General features: G+C 47.3%; 1 long non-coding RNA gene across 1 annotated transcript; it reads right to left on the bottom strand.

The window, feature by feature from the left end:
- Positions 1 to 6,812: 6,812 nt before the first annotated feature.
- Positions 6,813 to 17,334, bottom strand: LOC309626696. The gene is made up of 3 exons (XR_014243362.1): positions 14,944 to 17,334; positions 9,417 to 9,626; positions 6,813 to 7,424 (listed from the first exon to the last, which is right to left on the bottom strand). It is a non-coding gene; the product is annotated as an uncharacterized lncRNA (long non-coding RNA).
- Positions 17,335 to 18,004: the final 670 nt, after the last annotated feature.

Raw genomic sequence — 18,004 nt, forward strand, 5'->3', positions numbered from 1 at the left:
TGTGAAATCCACAAAGCAGGCAAAGAAGGCACCGCTACCTCCTTGGCTTCTCAATTCAAATGTTCCTCCTATCCTTCCTCTCACATTACATGCATTTCCCTCCCATAGCATACTGCAGATTTGAAGTGCTTATTTATTTGGAGTGATGTCTGTCTCCCCAACTAAGCTGTAGACACTAATGTTTAAAAAAATTTTTTTTTTATTAAAGTATAGTTGAATTACAATGTTGTGTTAATTACTGCTGTAGAACAAAGTGACTCAGTTATACATATGTATACATTCTTTTTCATATTCTTTTCCATTATGGTTTATCACAGGATATTGAATATAGTTCCCTGTGCTCTACAGTAGGATCTTGTTTAGACGCTAACGTTTTTGCCATGACATTCTAGGAGCTGGTTGTTCTACCTTGGAACCTTGGAGATCAACTTCCATTTTCACTGAGTGCTGCCTGCTTACATGCCTCGGGGGCTCTCCTGGGATGAACCTGTGGCCCCCAAAACAAACACAGTTCTGGTGTCAGATCTGGGTCCAAGTGCAAATTTTGCATCCTAGAGCTCTTAACAGTGGGACCTTGGACAAGTCTGATTTCATCTCTCTGCATTTCAGCTTCCAGGTCTGCACGATGGAGGGAAGAATCGGAGGAGATGGGGTGTCACAAGGCTGCAGTAGGCTGCAGGTCTCCAGACCCCAGGCAGGGACTCTGTCCCATTTGATGGAATGTTCTATGTTGGTGGTTTTCAGAGGGGAAAGGGTGAAGGAGAAAATACTAGGACTGTTATTTGTATTCATCTCAATCAACAATGCCTGTGTTTAATTTATAGATAAACATACATGTAGGAAGTATGTGCTCCAACACTCGTTTTCGGATGAAGTACTTTGGAAGTGGTGCTCAGCTGATAGCCTCAGCCATTTAGGCACTGCCACCTTTTGTTTTAACCACTTTAAGTGGGAAGTAATTTCCTCTTAGGCAGAGGCAATGCAATATGACTTAGCTTTGTCTCTGGAATTCCTGGTTCCCATTGGGACATCAGCTGATATCGCACTGGAACACTCTGGTGCCTTCCATATAGGACTGTTGTTTTTCACTGACACTAAATAGTCCCAGACTTCTCTGTCCTTTTTCAGGTCTTTCTGTCTGCTTTTCCTGGTTATTCTGTCTCTTTCTCAAACTGCAGCATAAAGGCAAGAGCCTGAGGGGAGAGTTGAAAGATTTGGGATTTATATTCTATCTTGGTCACTAACTTACTGGGTGACCTTAGGGAGATCCAGCCTAGTCCCTGGGTTCTGGGTTCCTCACTTGTAAAATGAGTGAATTGGCTCAGATCATCATCTTGAAGTCCTTTCTAGATCAGTGATGCTGTCACCTTTCTAGTTGGCCAGGATTTTTTTTTTTTTTCAGTATCCCTCCTTCCCCAAACATGAAATCTACTGCAGGTTGGAAAAAAAACCCCAAACATACACCAGATGTTGCCTTAGGTCTTATGCATGAACAAAAAAAGTAAATAAGCATGATTATTGCAAAAGAGCCCAAAGGAAGTCTTGAAGGGAGAATTGGAGGGCCTCTCCCTGGGACAAATGTGTGAAAGTGCACATGCCTATGTTTTTGTACAAACTTTGCACACAGCTGTCTTAACTGTTGACAGGGCTGCAAGTCTGACCCTGGTTGGAGGGAGGGGCACTGGTCTTTGTGAGCAGAGAGCACTGCAGTGCAAATGCTGGATGTGAGCCTGGAGCTACAACTGTGTCCGAGTCCCAGGTTCTGAAGCAACTCCTAGAGCTGTATGGGGAGATGGTTGGTATATAAGTCCAGGACCTCAAGGTGAAATGTCAGAGCCGGCTGCCAGGATGCTTGACTGTGAGGAGGATCTCTTTTCAACTTGTAATGTAGAGTAACTGGCAGAAACACGGAGACATTCATTTATCAGGAATTTCCCACTAGTGTAAGACCCAGGTGAGTAATTCAGGTGAAAGGACCAGGGTTGTGGGTCCAAGAAGCACAGTCCATCATAATTTTTGACAGCTTTATTGAGGTATAGTTGACAAATGATAAACCACACGGGTTTAGAGTGTACAGTTTGATAAGTTTTGACATACATATACACCCATGTCACTACAATCCGGGTAGCAAACGTATCCATCACCTCCAAACGTTTCTCCATGCTCCTCTGTAAACCCTCCCTCCTGCCCCTCCCCACTGTACCTCTCCCTGCCCCGTCCTCGGGCAACCACCAATCTGCTTTCCGTCCCTAGAGATTAGCTTGCGTTTTCTAGAGTTTTATTTAAATGGAAGCATACAGTTTGTACTCTTCCACACCTGGATTCTTTCACTCAGCGTAATTACTTTGAGATCCATCAATGTGGTTATGAGTAGAAATAGTTCCTTCCTTTTTATTGCCAAGTAGTATTCTGTTGTGTGGCTGTACCATGATTTATTTATCCCTTCACCTGTTAATGGACATTTGGATTGTTTCCAGTTTTGTGTTACTACAAATAAAGTTGCTATGAACCATCATGTACGAGACCCTGTACCAACATATCTCTCTCTCTATTTTTCTTGGGTAAATACCTGGGAGTAGAATGGCTGGGTCATATGAATGGCTGGATTTTTAGAAACTGCCAGACTGTTTTCCAAAGTGATTGTACCACTTTACCTTCCCACCAGCAATGTACGGGTTTCAGTTGCTCATCAACACTTGGTGTGGTCAGTCTTTTTAATTTTAGACATCTTAAGAGGTCGGTAGTTCGTTGTGCTTTTAACTTCCATTTCCCAAATGGCTAATTATGTTGAGCATCTTTTCATATATTTATTTGCCGTCCTTTTTTTTTTTTTGGTAAATTATTCAGATTTTTGCCTATTTTAAAATTAGTTTTTTTTATTATTGAGATTTCAGAGTTCTTTATATATCTTTATATATTTTGCCAATTTTAAAATTAGTTTTTTATTATTGAGATTTTGAAGTTCTTTATATATTCTGGTGATGGTTCTTTATCAGATATACCATTTGCAGATATTTTCTCACATTCTGTGTCTTGCCTTTTCAGTTTCTTATCAATGTCTTTTGAAGAGCACAGGTTCTTAATTTTGATGAAGTCAATTATTATTATTATTTTTTTTCCTTTAACAATTGTGCTTTTGGTGTTGTAGCTAAGAAATCATTGCCTCATTGAGGATTACAAAAATTTTCTTCTAAGAACTTTATAGTTTAATGTTTTACATTTGGGTTTATCATTTCTTTTTAGTTAATTTTTGTATATGGTGTATGGATTGAAGTTCTTTTTTTTTTTTTTGCATATGATTCTTTGATTGTTCTAGCACCACTTATTGAAAAGACTACCTTTCCTCCACTGAATTACCTTTACATCTTTGTTGAAAATCAATTTCAGTTATGTGGGTTTACTTCTAGAATATGATTTATTTGCCTATCTTGACACCAATACCACACTGTCTTTATTACAGCAGCTTCAAAAATCTTGAAGTCAAGTAGTGTTAATCTTCCAATTATATTCTTCTTTTTAGAAGTTTTTTTTTTTTTTTTCCCATTCTAGGCCCTTTACACTTCCGTAAGAATTTTAGAGTCAGTCTGTCAATTTCTGTAAGAAAGCTTGCTGGGATTTTAGTTGGGATTGCATTGAATCTATAGATCAATTAGAGGAGAACTGATATCTTAATAAGAGTGAATCTTTTGGTTCATGATTACAATAAATCTCTTCATTCATTTAGACCTTAATTTTTCTCAGTAATATTTTGTAGTTTTCTGTGCTCAGGCCTTGTACATCTTTCATTAGACGTATCCCCCAGTGTTTCTTATTTTTTAATGCTACTGTAATTATTTTTTTTCATTTCAATCTGATTGTTGCCAGTATATAGAAATATAATTGCTTTTTTAATATCATTCTTTAGCAACCTTGCTATACTCACTTATTTGTTCTAGTCACTTTTTTTGTATATTACATAGAATTTCCTATGTAGACTATCATGCCTGTGAATAAAAACAATTTTACATCTTCTTTTTCATCTGGATTCCTTTTATTTCTTTTTCTTGTCTTTTTGCACTGCTTAGAACTTCCAGTACAGTGGTGAATAGAAGTGGTGAGAGTGAAGTTCTGTGACTTGTTCCTGATTTTATGATGAAAGAAGTCAGTCTTTCACCACTAAATCTGATGCAAGCATATGTTTTTGGAAGATGCTCTTTATTAGATAGGGGAAGTTCCCTTTAATTGCTAGTTTGCTGAAAACTGGATGCTTGATTTGGCCAGATGCTTTTATATATTGATTGATGATCATATGGTTTTTCATTTTTTGGTCTGTTAATATGATGAATTACATTGATTGATATTCAAAAATTAAACCAACCTTGTATTGCCAGGAGAAAACCCACTTGGTCATGATGTACTTTTACATATGTAAACATTTTTTAAAATAATTTTTGCTTTTATTTTCATGTGGGCTATTGCACTATAGTTTTCTTTAGTATCTTAATCTTGTTTTCATATCAGGGTTGTGCTGGCTTTATAGAATGCACTTAGAAATGTTCCTCCTTTTATTTTCTGGAAGAGTTTGATATTATCTCCTGCAATGTTTGAGTAGGATTCACCAGTGAAGACATCTGGCCTGGTCTTTTCTTTTGTGAAAGTTTTTAACTAAAATTTCAATGTCTTTAATAATTAAAGTGCTGTTTGGGTTATTTATTTCTTCTGCTGTGAGTGTTGGTAGTTTGTCCATTTCATCTAAATTGTTGAGTTTTTGGCATAAAATTTTTAATAATGTTCCCTGATTATCCTTTTAGTATCTGTAGAATTTATAGTGATGTCACCTCTCTTATTTATGATATTGGCAATTTGGTTATCTCTCCATTTTCCCTAATTAGTCTGGCTAGAGTTTCATCAATTTTATTGATCTTGCCAAAGAACCAGTTTTGGTTTTATTGATTTTTTTCTATTGATTTTTATTGGTTTCTATTTCTTTGAGTTCCCTTCTGATTATTTTATTTCCTTTTTGTCTGCTTAATTTGGGGCTTATTCTTCTTTAGCTAGCTTTTTAAGGTGGAAGAAATCACTGATTTGAGACCTTTCTTTCATCTTTTCTAATATAGCATTTAAAGCTATGCATTTTACCATGATGCATTAGCAACATCCTATAAATTTTGATTATTTTCGTTTTCATTTAGTTCAAACTACTTTCTAATTTTCCTTCTGATTTCTCCTTTGACCCATGAGTTATTTATTTAGTTCCAAAATTCTTGTAGATTCTCTAGATATCTTTGTGTTATTGATGTTCAATTTAATTCCTTTGTGGTCAGTGAACATACTTTGTATGACTTGAATTATTGAGACTTGTTTTATGGTCCAGAATATGCTCTATTTTGGGGGCTATTTCATGAGCACTTGAAAAGAACACATATTCCACTGCTGTTGGGTGAAGTGCTCTACAAATGTCAATTAGGTCAAGTTGGTTGATAGTGTTCAAGTGTTATTAATGATTTTCTGTCTGCTTGTTCAGTCAATGATTGAAAAGGGGATATTGAAATCTTCAACTAAACTTGTGAATTTGTCTGTTTTCCCATGCAGTTCTAACAGTTTTGCTCCACATAATCTGAGGTTTTGTTACTAACTGTATAAACATTTAGGAGTGGAATGTCTTTTTGATGAATTAACCCTTTTCACTATGAAATGCCCTTTGTTATCTTTTTGTTATTCTTTGCTCTGAAATCTACTTTGTCTGATATTAATGTAGCCACACCCACTTTCTTTGGTTTGGTGTTAGGGTTTTAATATTTAAAGTGAGTTTTTTAGCATAGTGTTGGGTCTTGTTTTTTTTTATCCAATCTGACAAACTCTGCCTTTTAATTGTCATGTTTAGATCATTAATTTTGATGCTATTATTGCTGTGGTTTAAATCTACCATCTTGCTATTGGTTTCCTGTTTGTCTCATCTGTGCTGTGAACTTCTCCCCCCCTTCTGCCTTCCTTTGGGTTGAATATTTTTATTATGATTCTATTTTGTCTCATTGATTGGTTTGTTAGCCTACTTTTTTCTTGAGTTATTTTAGTGGTTTCTTTAGGGTTTTTAATATGCATCTTTAATTTAATGTATAGTATAAGAACCTTATAACAGTATACTTCTATTTCCATCAGGGGCCTCAGTTTCCTCATCTGTAGGATGGGGATACTAATGAGGTAAAGATCAAATTAGACCACACGTGAACACTAGCTGCCATTCCTGTTTTATCTTTAATGAGTTGGGGCCAGATATAGATCTAGAACAAGTTTTCTCCTCCTCAACACGATTGATATTCTGGATGAGTCTGCTGGGGGACACGGGGTTGTCCTGTGCCTTGTAGAATATTGTATTGCTGTCCCAATGTTGTGTTGCTGTCTACAAGCAACATTCTACAATGTTGCTTGTAGAATGTCAGTATTGCTGCCTTTTACCCAGTAGGTACCAGTGGTAACCTTGAGTTGTAATAACCCAAAATGTCCTGACTCAGCCAAATGTGCTGAGGGCCAAAAATCATCCCCAGGTGAGACCCACTGCCCAGAAGCAGGCAAGGTGCCCCGCTGGACCTTGGCCCTAAGCACTCAGTAAGGGGGTGATTTTTGTGCAGGTAGAAAAGATTTGGTGGAATGACACCTATTTAAAATGATCTATTTCCTCTTGATGGAGATGGCATATTTAAATTAAGAGGCTAGTCTCTGATTGCCGGGGTTGGGCGAGAAGAAGTGACTTTCCAAGGTTACACAGGGCACCTTTCTTCCTGTGGTAATGAGCTTTCCATCCCTGGAAGGGTTCAACCCTGGGGACTCCCGGGCACGGTGCAGAAAGCCGATGTGCTGGCGAGAGCAGGGAGGTGTTCTCACTCTGGGGACCACACTCACCTTCCTTCTTTGGAGGCCACCCAACTGGTTCCCAGCTGTTCCTATCTCTTCCCGCCTCTCTTGGACCCGGTCTCCGTCCTCCCTCTGAAGCGAACTTGCTCTCTGAGTTCTAACAAGAAATACTATAATCTAACTTCTTGTGGCTTCAGGAGATACAAATCTGTGGTAACACTTCAAATTAAGTGTCATGAATGAGTAATTACTTTCTGAATCTGAGGAGTCCGATTGAACGGGAATCATTATTGTGTGTTAATTACAATCCTGCTGATGATTAAAATTATAGTTTGGTGTTTTAATAACTCTATAAGGGACATGTAGATAAAGCTCAGAGATATATACTGGTATGGATGTTCGTTAAACCCCCATAAACATTGGTATTAATTCAAACACATACTTACTGTTTCATGGAGCTTTAATGGAATTTACGTCCGAGATGGGTCAGGATGTCACAATAACGTCTGTGTCTCTTTGGAACCTGAATTCAGGGATCTTTTGATCTTTGTGGGGTTTGAGTTTGGAGCAAGCGTCTTCAGAGTGCACGGTGGCTGGGAAACCAAGAAGGAGATTTGGGTGGTTATGACATGCTCCTGTCAAATTTCTTCTGGACCATTCCAAGGATCAGAGTAGAATCGAACTTGGAATCTTTCTAGAATCTGATTATTATTAGATCATATACCTGTGAGCATTGAGTTGGTAGGAATTTCAAGACATTTATTCACCCATTCTCTCCCCGAGAGGCTGAGCGGGTGGGGTGCACCCAGTCCAGCCCCTCAGGTGTCTGTTTGCCCATGAGGGTCTGGTGAAATATCAGGGGCTTTTTACCTCCTCCTTCCCACTCTTCCATTGCCCCCGTCCTTTCTCCCACTCAGGGGTCTGCAAAAGCATCCTCTAGAAGTGAGCGTTAATTGGGAAACTCACACATCCTTGTCCTCTCTAGGGCATGGGCTCCAATGTTCCAACAGCCCAGGGCCAGCCCTGCCTTCCTGTTTCCAAACAAGGGAGCTTCTCTCCTCCCCAGAAGCTGAGCTCACCACTGGACATCCTGGGGATCTAGAAGGGGAGATAGTGGTGCCCCAGGAGGTAGATGGAGAAATGGCATGATGTACCCGAGGAAGCAGGTGGTTTTGGAGGACCCAGTTGACGTGGCCATCTGAACGTGGCTGTTTTTGGTACAGGATGTGTATTGGTCAGGCCCTGGCAGGAAATGGCACCCTCGAACTGGGTCATCTGGGGAGAATTGAGCAGATGTGCCATCTGCAAAAGGGTGAGCAGGGAGAAGGGAGATTCTAAGAGATACTGCGGTGCCCAGTGCCCTGGGCTGGAGGTGGGGAGGGAGGGAAGGAGGGAGACCCGGGGAGGTGGGGGTGGAGCAGCCTGCCTGAGCCCGAGGGAGGGAGCTGGGGACCCAGGGCTATTAGTTTGCAGGGCAGCTTCCTGGGCCCAGAGGAGGATGCTGGAAGGCGGATGGGGAGAGGAAGAGGAGCACAGGGATGGAGTGTGGCTCTGTGAGGGGACCGGGGCAGTGCTGGCACCCAATGCTTGTAAGTGACCCAGGGGCAGTTCTGTAGAGGGTGTGACCTCTGAGATGGCCTTGATGGGGGGCTAGAACTGGGACTGGTGGAGCTGGTGACAGCGGGTAGAGATCCAGGAGGAGGAGTGAGGCTGGAGAGGAGAAAGCACACAGGTTGGAAGTGGGGGGTGCAGGGAAGAGGAACAGGCGTGTGGGTTTGACAGGAGCCCTGGGTGGTGGTAGCCCAGGAGGGACAGGTGAGTTGAGAAGCCTGACTCAATTCCTTGCTGGTGAAAGAGTCTGATTTTACAGGATGTTAGCGTCCACCGAAAAGGGTGATGGGAGCAGGGCCATGTATGGGGAGGAGGAATATGGCAGGATGGATGGACTGGGCAAGGCTGGAGGCCGGGGAGTCTTTAGGGGTTACAGTGTTGGTCAAGTGAGGAGTGAATAGGGTTTGGTCCCAGTGGCCACTACAGGGATGGAGGAGAGGGGGACAGAGGGAGAGGGTCCGAGGTTCTTGTCGGAGAGAAAACTGATGGGATAATGGGGAGGGGTGGGAGGGGGGATGCCCTGGTCCCTAGACAGGTGATACCATCAGAGAGAGGCTTAAGGCTGGATGGAATCGGAGGGACTAACGACATTTCCCGGGTCCTATGGGTATTGGGGGTGTCGGGGTCTCCTATGGCCGTGATCTCACTGCATCCCCCACCTGGCTTCCCACCAGAATCACCTGCAGAGTCCATTACATATACAGCTCCCTGGGCCCCAGGATCAGATGGCAGGACCGGCCTGGGAACCTGCATTTTAAGGTGCCCTCAGGACTCTCTGATGCAGCTGGGCTGGTTGATGCTGCTGTTATTTCCCTTCATCCTCCCAACGTCCGGGAAGTTCCGTGGGGTTTTTCCTTTCCATTGGTGTGGAAACTGAGGCATAGGTGACAGGACTGTGACGGGGCCAAGTCTCAGCCCTGTGGCCTGGTAGATCCAGGTGGGGTGGGGGCCGACTTGGATGCCTTTAATCTCACCTCTTGGGCTTCAGGCAGTTCGCTGGGAGGTTGTCTTCCCCACGTCAGGGCTGCACAGGGGGTGGGCGAGAGGGTGCCAGGCCCTCCCTGGTGGCCAGGACCTTGGCAGACAGAGGCTGACAGAGTCTGCTTGGCCTCAGCAAGCCCGAACGGCTGGAGCTGGGCTGGCTGGTGGAGTCGGGCGGAAGGAGCTGGTCAGCTGCTGGGTCCCTGGAGGATTCGCCATGAAAGGATTGCAAGTGATGAAATGCATGTGTACCCAACCCTCTTGAGCTGGAAACTCTGCCAAGTCAAACAAGTCATGCTTCAGGGAATTTTTCTGAATTCACTGTTCTCTACCCGGGCAAGGGAGGTGAGCTCAGTTTGTCTAACCTGTGAAATGGGAACCGATGTGGAAGTTTAGAGTCACACAGTCAGATAGACCTGCCAGTTGCCCCTGACCCTTAGTTTCTTCACCTGCAAAATAGAGGTGGCATGTCAATCTTGTTGTGTTGTTACTGGTGACAAATGACATCAGGTGAGTAGCACATACAGAGTGCCTAGCACGTTGGCAGGCTTGGGGCAGGTAAAAGTTACCCAATGTCACAGGTGCTTGGCCAAACCCAATGCATCGTGCAATTGTTGGTCAAGGCAAATATTGAGTGAGTGTCTATGAAGTGTCATGACTGTGTTCATTGCTCTGGGGATGCACACAAATATACACAAGTATCTGGACCTTGGCATCCAGAAGCTTCTAATCTCATGGGGGTTAGGAGGCAACAGGGAGAAATCCAACTGAATGGACAGCACACATCTGCTTTCTCAACACCTTCTGTGTCTCACACATTGGCCTAACCCTTCTTTGGTACCTTGGAAAGGTAAACAAGAAAAAGAAGAAATTTCTTAGCATGCTTTATGGGCCCCTTCATGTGATGGGGCTGTCCGGGGCTGCTTGTAGTCAGCCAGACTGAACACTTGGCAACTTTTCCTGACCTTGTTCTGCACTTTCCCTTCTTTACGGCTCCACAGACCCTTATGCATCCTTGAAAACCCCACTCAGATGGTACTTCCTCTAAGAACTATTTCCCGACCTGCGTGTCCTTCTGGGCTGGTCAGGGGCTTTCTCTGCTATCACAGCCCGGTGCTGGCACCCTTAGAGCTCCGATCATGCTGCGTGGTGAGGGGTGATTGTCCGACCTCCACTAGATCGTCAGCCGCTGGAGGGCACACATTTAACTCAACTCTGTGTGTCCGGTGCCCAGCCCAGGATGGGGCAGAGAATAAAGGCCCGGTTGGTTAAAGGAACAGATGGACATAAAAAGGAAGAGATCAGAGTCCCCTCCTGAAGGAACACTCATGGGTACAGGGCCATCAGACTGTAAAAGCACAGGGTCACACATGACGGGGCAGGAGCAAGTGATGCACTGGGGGAACCCAGAGTCCTCAGCGGTTTTCCCCAGGGGACCCAGAGGGACTTCCAGGAGCAGGTGGCCTTTGAGATGGGATTTGAAAGGTGACGTCTCACCCCTAAAACCATTCTTCTCTGTCTTGCAGGGTGGGGCCTAAGGCTGGAGTTCCATTCAGAGACGGGGTGGAGCCAAAAATGACCAATCGGAATATCCTCTCTGCCAAGAGGCAAACACACATTCTTCCAAGTAGGAGAGTAGGTCTCCATCCCTTCACGACCCAACTGGCCACAATTCACTTTCAACTCAGTCGAGATTTTCGCTTTCAGAAAAGGTGGGACAGGAGGGCTAGGGCAGGACCAATGGGAAATCAAATGGGGCAGAATGGCAGGTCCCCAGGCCTCAGACTGGCCCCGCCAGTTGGGGGTTCTGGGAAGTGCACAGGAATGGCATGTCGGGCTCTCTGCCCCCAGGAGATCACAGGGGAAAGAAGCAGACAGATCAGGAGCTGATCAAAAGCCTTAAAGCCATCTCGCATCTCCCAGGGTCTCCTCTACAGAGACGGTCGACAAGGTAGAGGGCTGTTCACACACACGTGCGCGTTCAACAGCTGTGTGTGTGCCCAGCATTGTGGACAAGACAAAGTCCTGCCCCACGGAGCTTACATTCGAGTGAGAGAGCCAGGCAATTATCAAAGTGTTGCCGGTAAGACCTGGAGACTCTGGTAAAAATGACCTTCTCACTGTGCCAGAGGCTCAATGACATCTCGGGGGGGCTCTGGGGAAAACTGAGGAAGAAGAAAATGGTAAAAAGGTAGGAAAAGCCAAATGCTTCCATGTCCAAAAGATGGGAACCTGGGAGCCTGGCTTCAAGGCTTGTGTGCTGGGGTGAAGATTCTGTCTGTACCTTCAAAGCACTGGCGAGGCCCAAGAACTTGTTTCGGGTGGGGATGTGTCACGTGATCAGATTGGCCTTTTCGAAAGATGACAGTGGTTTTGGCGTGGACTTCCTGGAGGCACAAGAGCAGAAGCTGTCCAGTGGGCAATGGTCCCAGTGAGAGACGATGTGGTTGAGACAGGGCTGCAGCAGGGCTGGGTCCACATGGGGTTCGCTGTTAAATATTCCGTCTAAGCTTGTTTCCAGACGTGTCTCTGAGCAGTGCGCATTCATCCATTCTTTACTGAGTCTCTCTCTCCGAGAACGAGGTGGAGGTGTCCTCTGCCTTCCCGTTCAGTCCAGTAGAGTTTGGTGCAAGAGCACAAGGGCTGTGCCTGGACCTCCAGGTCTCCATGCAACCCTGTGGCCAGTGCAGACCCCCGGGGAGCTCCCCGCCCAGGGCAGCCTGGTGGGGAACCAGGAGGCAATGATGGAACTCGCTCTGCCCTCTGCGAGCCCTGAAACCCCCTGAGGAGCCGGGGAAGGAGCTCTGCCTGACTTGGTGCCTGCCTGAGCCCTCTGGCTGCAGAAAGCAAGGAAGGGGAGCAAACAGAACAGCACACGTGAAGCAGGGAGGCCTGCGAGAGGCATTTGGGGAGGGTGATTAGATGTCGTTAGAAAGGGAACCATCAGGAGGAGGCGGGGGCAGAGAGATGCCTGGCCAAGGTGGGCTGTTGGGAGGAGCCCGGATCTGGCAGGTGGGAGGCGGGTGCTGGGGCGGGACACAGCCTGGGCCTGTTCCAGGCAGTGGGGCGCTTCCCGCAGGTGGCCCTTTGATCTCACCACAAATGGCCTATTCAGCGTCTCCAAGACTGGGCCGGCTCCTGGCAGCCAGGGTGGGAAGGTGACAAGACACAGGGGATTTTCTGCCTGGTTCCAGGGTGAGGGATCCACTGCTCCGTGACTCTTACTGCCCACGTGGAGAGTAGCCAGGTTCCAGCTGCCGCTGGGATGGCCGCTTGCCAAGGATGCCCCTGACGGGCCCCCGGGCTGGCCGCCGGGCTGGGGGCAGGGGTGGGGTAGGGATCCCCTGGATGGGGGCGTGTGGGAGGGTTGCGTCCGTGTGCACAGCCCCTTCTGCCAGAACTGACTGACTGGAGCCCCTCCCGGCACTGGAAACATTTCCTGGGGGGAGACTCATTTGCTGGGAGAGACAAGGCTGGATACTGTGGCCCTAACACTGAAAAGGTTGAGGTCTCCTCCCCATCCCCCCACCTGCCGCTCCATAGTCAATACTCAAACCACAAGAGACAATCTTGTTTTGTTTTTTTTTTTAAATGACACTAAACGGTAATGAGTGCTGGAAACAAGCAGCTTCTTTTTCAACTTTTGGGTTCTTTCTCTTTATTCATTTGTTTTGGGTGTCTCTGCTTCTCTGATTCCCTAGGAGCACATATTTAGAAGGCCTGTTGGATGAAGGATGATTCTGGAAAAAGGCTGGCTTGCAGATCACCGTGTTAAGAGAGGAAGCTTGGCTGCGGCTAAAAGGTGTTTGGAGGCAGTGTGTGGACTCACACAGTCCCGGTCTTGGACCTTCCTGTCTTCACCCAGCTGTGTGTCCCCAGGCAAGTCACATAACCACTCTGAACCTCAGTCTCCTCCTCTGGAACCTTGTAACAATACCCATTTGCAGGGTTGCTGGGAAGAGTAAGTGTGCTGACAGTGGTGTATGTATCCATAGTAGATGCTCAGTGAACATTAAATGCTCCCCATCTCTTAAGAAAGAAGAGTTGGCTTAGGAATAAGCTTTAATTAAAATGTTTTTGTTGTGCTAAGAAGAGGCCCAAAGTCACAAAATTATTTAGAGATTGTTTTCACTGAGTTCAAAAATCCAGGAGACTATTTAATCAACAGTCTGTTTTCTTCCTCACAGCCGCACTGATGTACTCATCTTGGAAGATGCAAATTAAGTAATTGAAGTTTTCAAATTTATTTTATTCATTACTCACTCATTCACGTATTCTGCAAACAAGTAATCAACACCTACTATGTGTGAGGTCTGGTGCTGGTCCCAGGGATGCCGAAAAGAGGAGGGAGGGAGCTTGGGGCTGTGGGAAAGGGCAAACTCAGGTCGGATAGGTCCCTGCAATTTACTAACTGTGACCTCCAGGGAGTCATTTTAACTCTGTAGCCCTCAGTTTCCTCATTTGGATAATCAGGATAATAATACTTCCCTTGCAGGGTTGTTGGTGAGGATTAAAGATAATGCATGTAAAATGCCTGGTGCATGGAGCCAATGGCAGCAGCCTTGGTACTAAGAGGTGGTCCCCGCCCTTTAGTGCCTGCTGGTCTCTTGTGGGGATAGCGGATGAGCAGATACAACCCAGAGTGATCTGTCCCGTGCAGAACTGCATCACTCTTTCTGCCTCTGCGTGCAATGGGTGGGACAGGTGGGCTAGAGGACTTCTCGGAGGAAACTGATCCAAGGACATTTCTTTGGGGGCGGGGTGTCTTTCTATCCTGCCCATTTGCAAAAGACCACGGAAAACGAACCGAGTCCCTGACATGCTTTTCAAGAAGTTGCTTAGCACTGCAGCAGAGCAGGGCACTGTCCCGAGTCCTGCGGCAGGTTCTTGGGGGGGGGGGTCTGGCTGTCTGGGTGCTGGGCTTGGATGAGTGGGAGCAGCTGCAAGAAAAGGCAGAACTAGTTCCTCCAAGTGTGTTTATCTTGCCGATCTGACCTCAGAGTCCAACCATCCTAATGTTTTTTAATGACTATAATGTGTTCTCCCGTCTTGACTGGATCCATTGGCCACGCTACCCGATGGCCGGTTTCCCATGTGCGTCGCCCAGTGGAAGTTGGTTCAGATGCCAGGTGGGATTACGTGGTTGGGCTTTTAGCTAAAAAGGCTTTCACTGAGGGCTCCACGTGAGCTCAGGGGGATGGCTCCAAACCGAGCCCCTTGGTAAAGCCAGCTGGAAGGGGGCGCCGGCTTCTGGAACCAGCTTTGAAGTCGGGGAGAGCTGAGTGCAACCCCTTACTGGCTGAGCTCTCAGGAGACCAGCTCTGCCTCTCTGGGCTCTGTTTCCTCTTGGTCTCCGTCAGCAGGCAGGACACGAGCTGTCCGCGTGTCTCCTGATCCCTCACCCTCTCTGGGCTGGAGCAAAGTGGACGATGATTTCTCAAGCACCTCCCAGTGTTGTAATCCTATGACTGACTCTTTAGCCAGCTGGATCCCTCCTGCCAACACCCACCTGATAAATACCTGCTCATGGTGGACGAGATGAACTCGGACAAGCAATTTCCCAAGAAGGGCTGTGGCGGCCTGGGGTGGCCGCCCTCCTGAGGTCTCACAGAGCTGGCTGAGTTCCACGGAATAGCCTGGAAGGTCACTCCACGCCGGCTGCCTCCAGACAAGGAGAACCAGGAAATACCGAGGGCCCTGAGTCCTGTGAACGCTCGAGATGCAATTGTCTCGGGAGAGGCAGATTTCTAGAAAGTGAGAGCTCCTCGTCAGCCAGGCGGGGCTCAGGGCCGCTCTCAGCCTCTCAGGCAGGTCCCAGCTCTGGCTTCACCTGGATCCACCCTCTTTTGTAAGCGGTAACATCCCTGCCAGCTGTGTCACGGGGACTCCGGCCAGAAACCAGTAGCGGCCCCATGGCCCAGACCCTCCTGGGAAGGCCGTGTAGCTTCCTGACTGGCTGTGCAGGTGGGAGCCCTGTCCCTGGGGGTCTTCCATCCCCCCCGCTCCCATTTCCATTCTACAGACACGAGAACCCTGTAGCAGGCAACATTTGCAGCCACTTTCCTATGGCCTCGTGGCCGGGGAGCCGTGGGGCAGCTTTGTCCTGGGGCCTGAGTGCAAAGCCCTTGCTGTTATCACTGTCATTTCTTAAAAATCTTATGAATGTTAGGTGAGAAACTTGAGGGCTTGAATTTGAAAGTGTCCCTTTACAGATGACACTGGTTTTCAGCTGGGGGCAATTTTGTCCCCCCATAACGGCCCTACGCCCTGTCCTATTGGATTTATGTCCACAGTCACTTTTCTATCCATGGCTTCTGCACTGTTTTCATCTCTTACCTGGAATTCTGCCCTCTCCTCCTCGTCTCTCCAGGTCTCTCCTGGGTCAAATCTTTTGCTCAAATCACTGTGAAGTGAAGTGTATCTTTTTTTTTCTCTTCTAAATTTTATTATTTATTTATTTATTTATTTATTTATGGCTGTGTCGGGTCTTCGTTTCTGTGCGAGGGCTTTCTCCAGTTGCGGCAAGCGGGGGCCACTCTTCATCGCGGTGCGCGGGCCTCTCACTGTCGCGGCCTCTCTTGTTGCGGAGCACAGGCTCCAGACGCGCAGGCCCAGCAACTGTGGCTCACGGGCCTAGTCGCTCCGCAACATGTGGGATCCTCCCAGACCAGGGTTCGAACCCGTGTCCCCTGCATTGGCAGGCAGATTCTCAACCACTGCGCCACCAGGGAAGCCCCCTGAAGTGTATCTTTCTAAAGCCAGTCTTTGTTAGTACACTGGCCCAAAATCCTTCATGGCTCCCTTTGCTAACAAGAGAACATCACTTCCTTAGCATGAGGGCCACAGTTCTCTACAACTGGGCTGCTCTTCCTGGGGTCTCCAGAACTGATGGGGTTCATCCAGGCTTTGAGAGTATGTGGGTTTTCAGCAAGATGTGGGCTTGGAGGAGGAGACAAAAAGAGAAGAGAACATTGTCCTGACCGGGTCCTCTTGTTCCCTTTACTGTGAGGGAGGCATCCGTGTCCCATTTCACTGAAGGAAACTTGAAGCCCAGAGAGGGGAAGCGACTCACCCGTAGGCAAACAGGGCCTCGGGACCCAGCAGGTAGTACCGCCCAGCAGGCAGACGATTGTGCCGGAGCTTTGGAGGCCCTGGGTGTGAACAGGGTTCCTCACTCCTGTGTGGCCTGGGAGGATTATAGGACAACACCCGCAAGGGCTGAGCAGAGAGTCAGCTCCCGCTGTCAGCTGGTATCACGATTGTCATGATTAGAGACACCTTTTGTTTCCAGACCCAGATCTGCCTGCACTCCTTGCGTGACCTTGGAAATTCCTTAAAGTCTCTGATCCTTGGAGCAAAATGTGCAAAACTGGGCTGACAGCACCCCCTGTCCCCCGTCCCCCAGATGCTGGTGCTAAGGGCCTCGTGTCTTGCTTAGCCAGTGTGAACTGCTATTTTTATTTCCATCTCTCTGTAGAGGTTATGAGAGTTAAAAAAAAAACAGGAAAGGCGGTTTCAATGCTGAAGAAAGACGGGTGGGGACCAGGGGAGCTGGGAGTCAGCCCCTTAGGGATTCTGGCTTTGGGCAATTTCCCTGGGCTTCTCTGGAGGTGTTGGTAGACACCAAATGTCCCTCTTGCCTCATCTGGCTGGGCATTGCGACATCGGCAAGGGATGAAGGATAACGCTGTCCTGGGAGGGCCACCTTAGTCATGGGAACCAGGGAAAGCTCTCCCGGGAGTGTCCTGCAGGCGGGCAGGGCCTGGATGGCGGGATGGGTGGTTAGCCAGGGGCCTGGCGGGAAGGACCTCACTCTGCAAGTCATCACCTGGCAGGAGCGTTCCTGGCCTCCACTGAGCCACACCTGGTGACCTCTGTGTGCCCAGTGGAGGCTGGAGGGGCGGCCCTTGTCTCACAGGAGAGGGGGCAGGCACAGCCGGGAATCCTAAGGCCTCCGAGCTTGCTGGGAGGCGGGCACCTAGCTGCTCTCCCTCACTCCGCCATCCACTTGCTGGGTGCACCTGGGCAAGTCTGGGCTTTAGGGTTCCCGTCTGTAAAGGAAGCAACACACCTAGGCCTCTAACACCCGCATCAAGTGTAAATTCCTTTACTTTGGGCTCTTAGCTCCTTATTCGGCCCAGAGCCTGGCACATGGTGGGCCCCCAGTAGCTGTGATGTGAGTAAATGAATGAATGAACGGATGATGGATCAAAATACATCTCCCCCACTTCATTCCAGCCCACAGGATGCTTTGCACTGGGGTCAGCTCAGAGAAAAGTCATCCTCAAAGACAAGGTGGCTGCCTGGCCCAGGTACAAAGATGCTCTCAGAGAGGTGTCGGCGGATTAGGACAAACCAATTAAGGGCCTTAGTGTATTTAGCATTTTACACTCAATATACTTAAGGAGGAAGGGTAATGTTTTGAAATCAGACACATCTTGGTTAATGTTGGTGTAAGTTATTTTTGGAGGTAGGGCCTGGACATGGAGGCCAGAGCGCATGTGTAGAGGCGAGTTACCGATACATGAGGTTATGTCTAATTACCTGAAATACCCTCCTCTGTTGAGTGAAAAATGCAGTT

The sequence above is a fragment of the Balaenoptera borealis genome, assembly GCF_965194805.1.
Source record: "Balaenoptera borealis genome assembly, chromosome: 3".
Classification (NCBI taxonomy): Eukaryota; Metazoa; Chordata; class Mammalia; order Artiodactyla; family Balaenopteridae; genus Balaenoptera; species Balaenoptera borealis.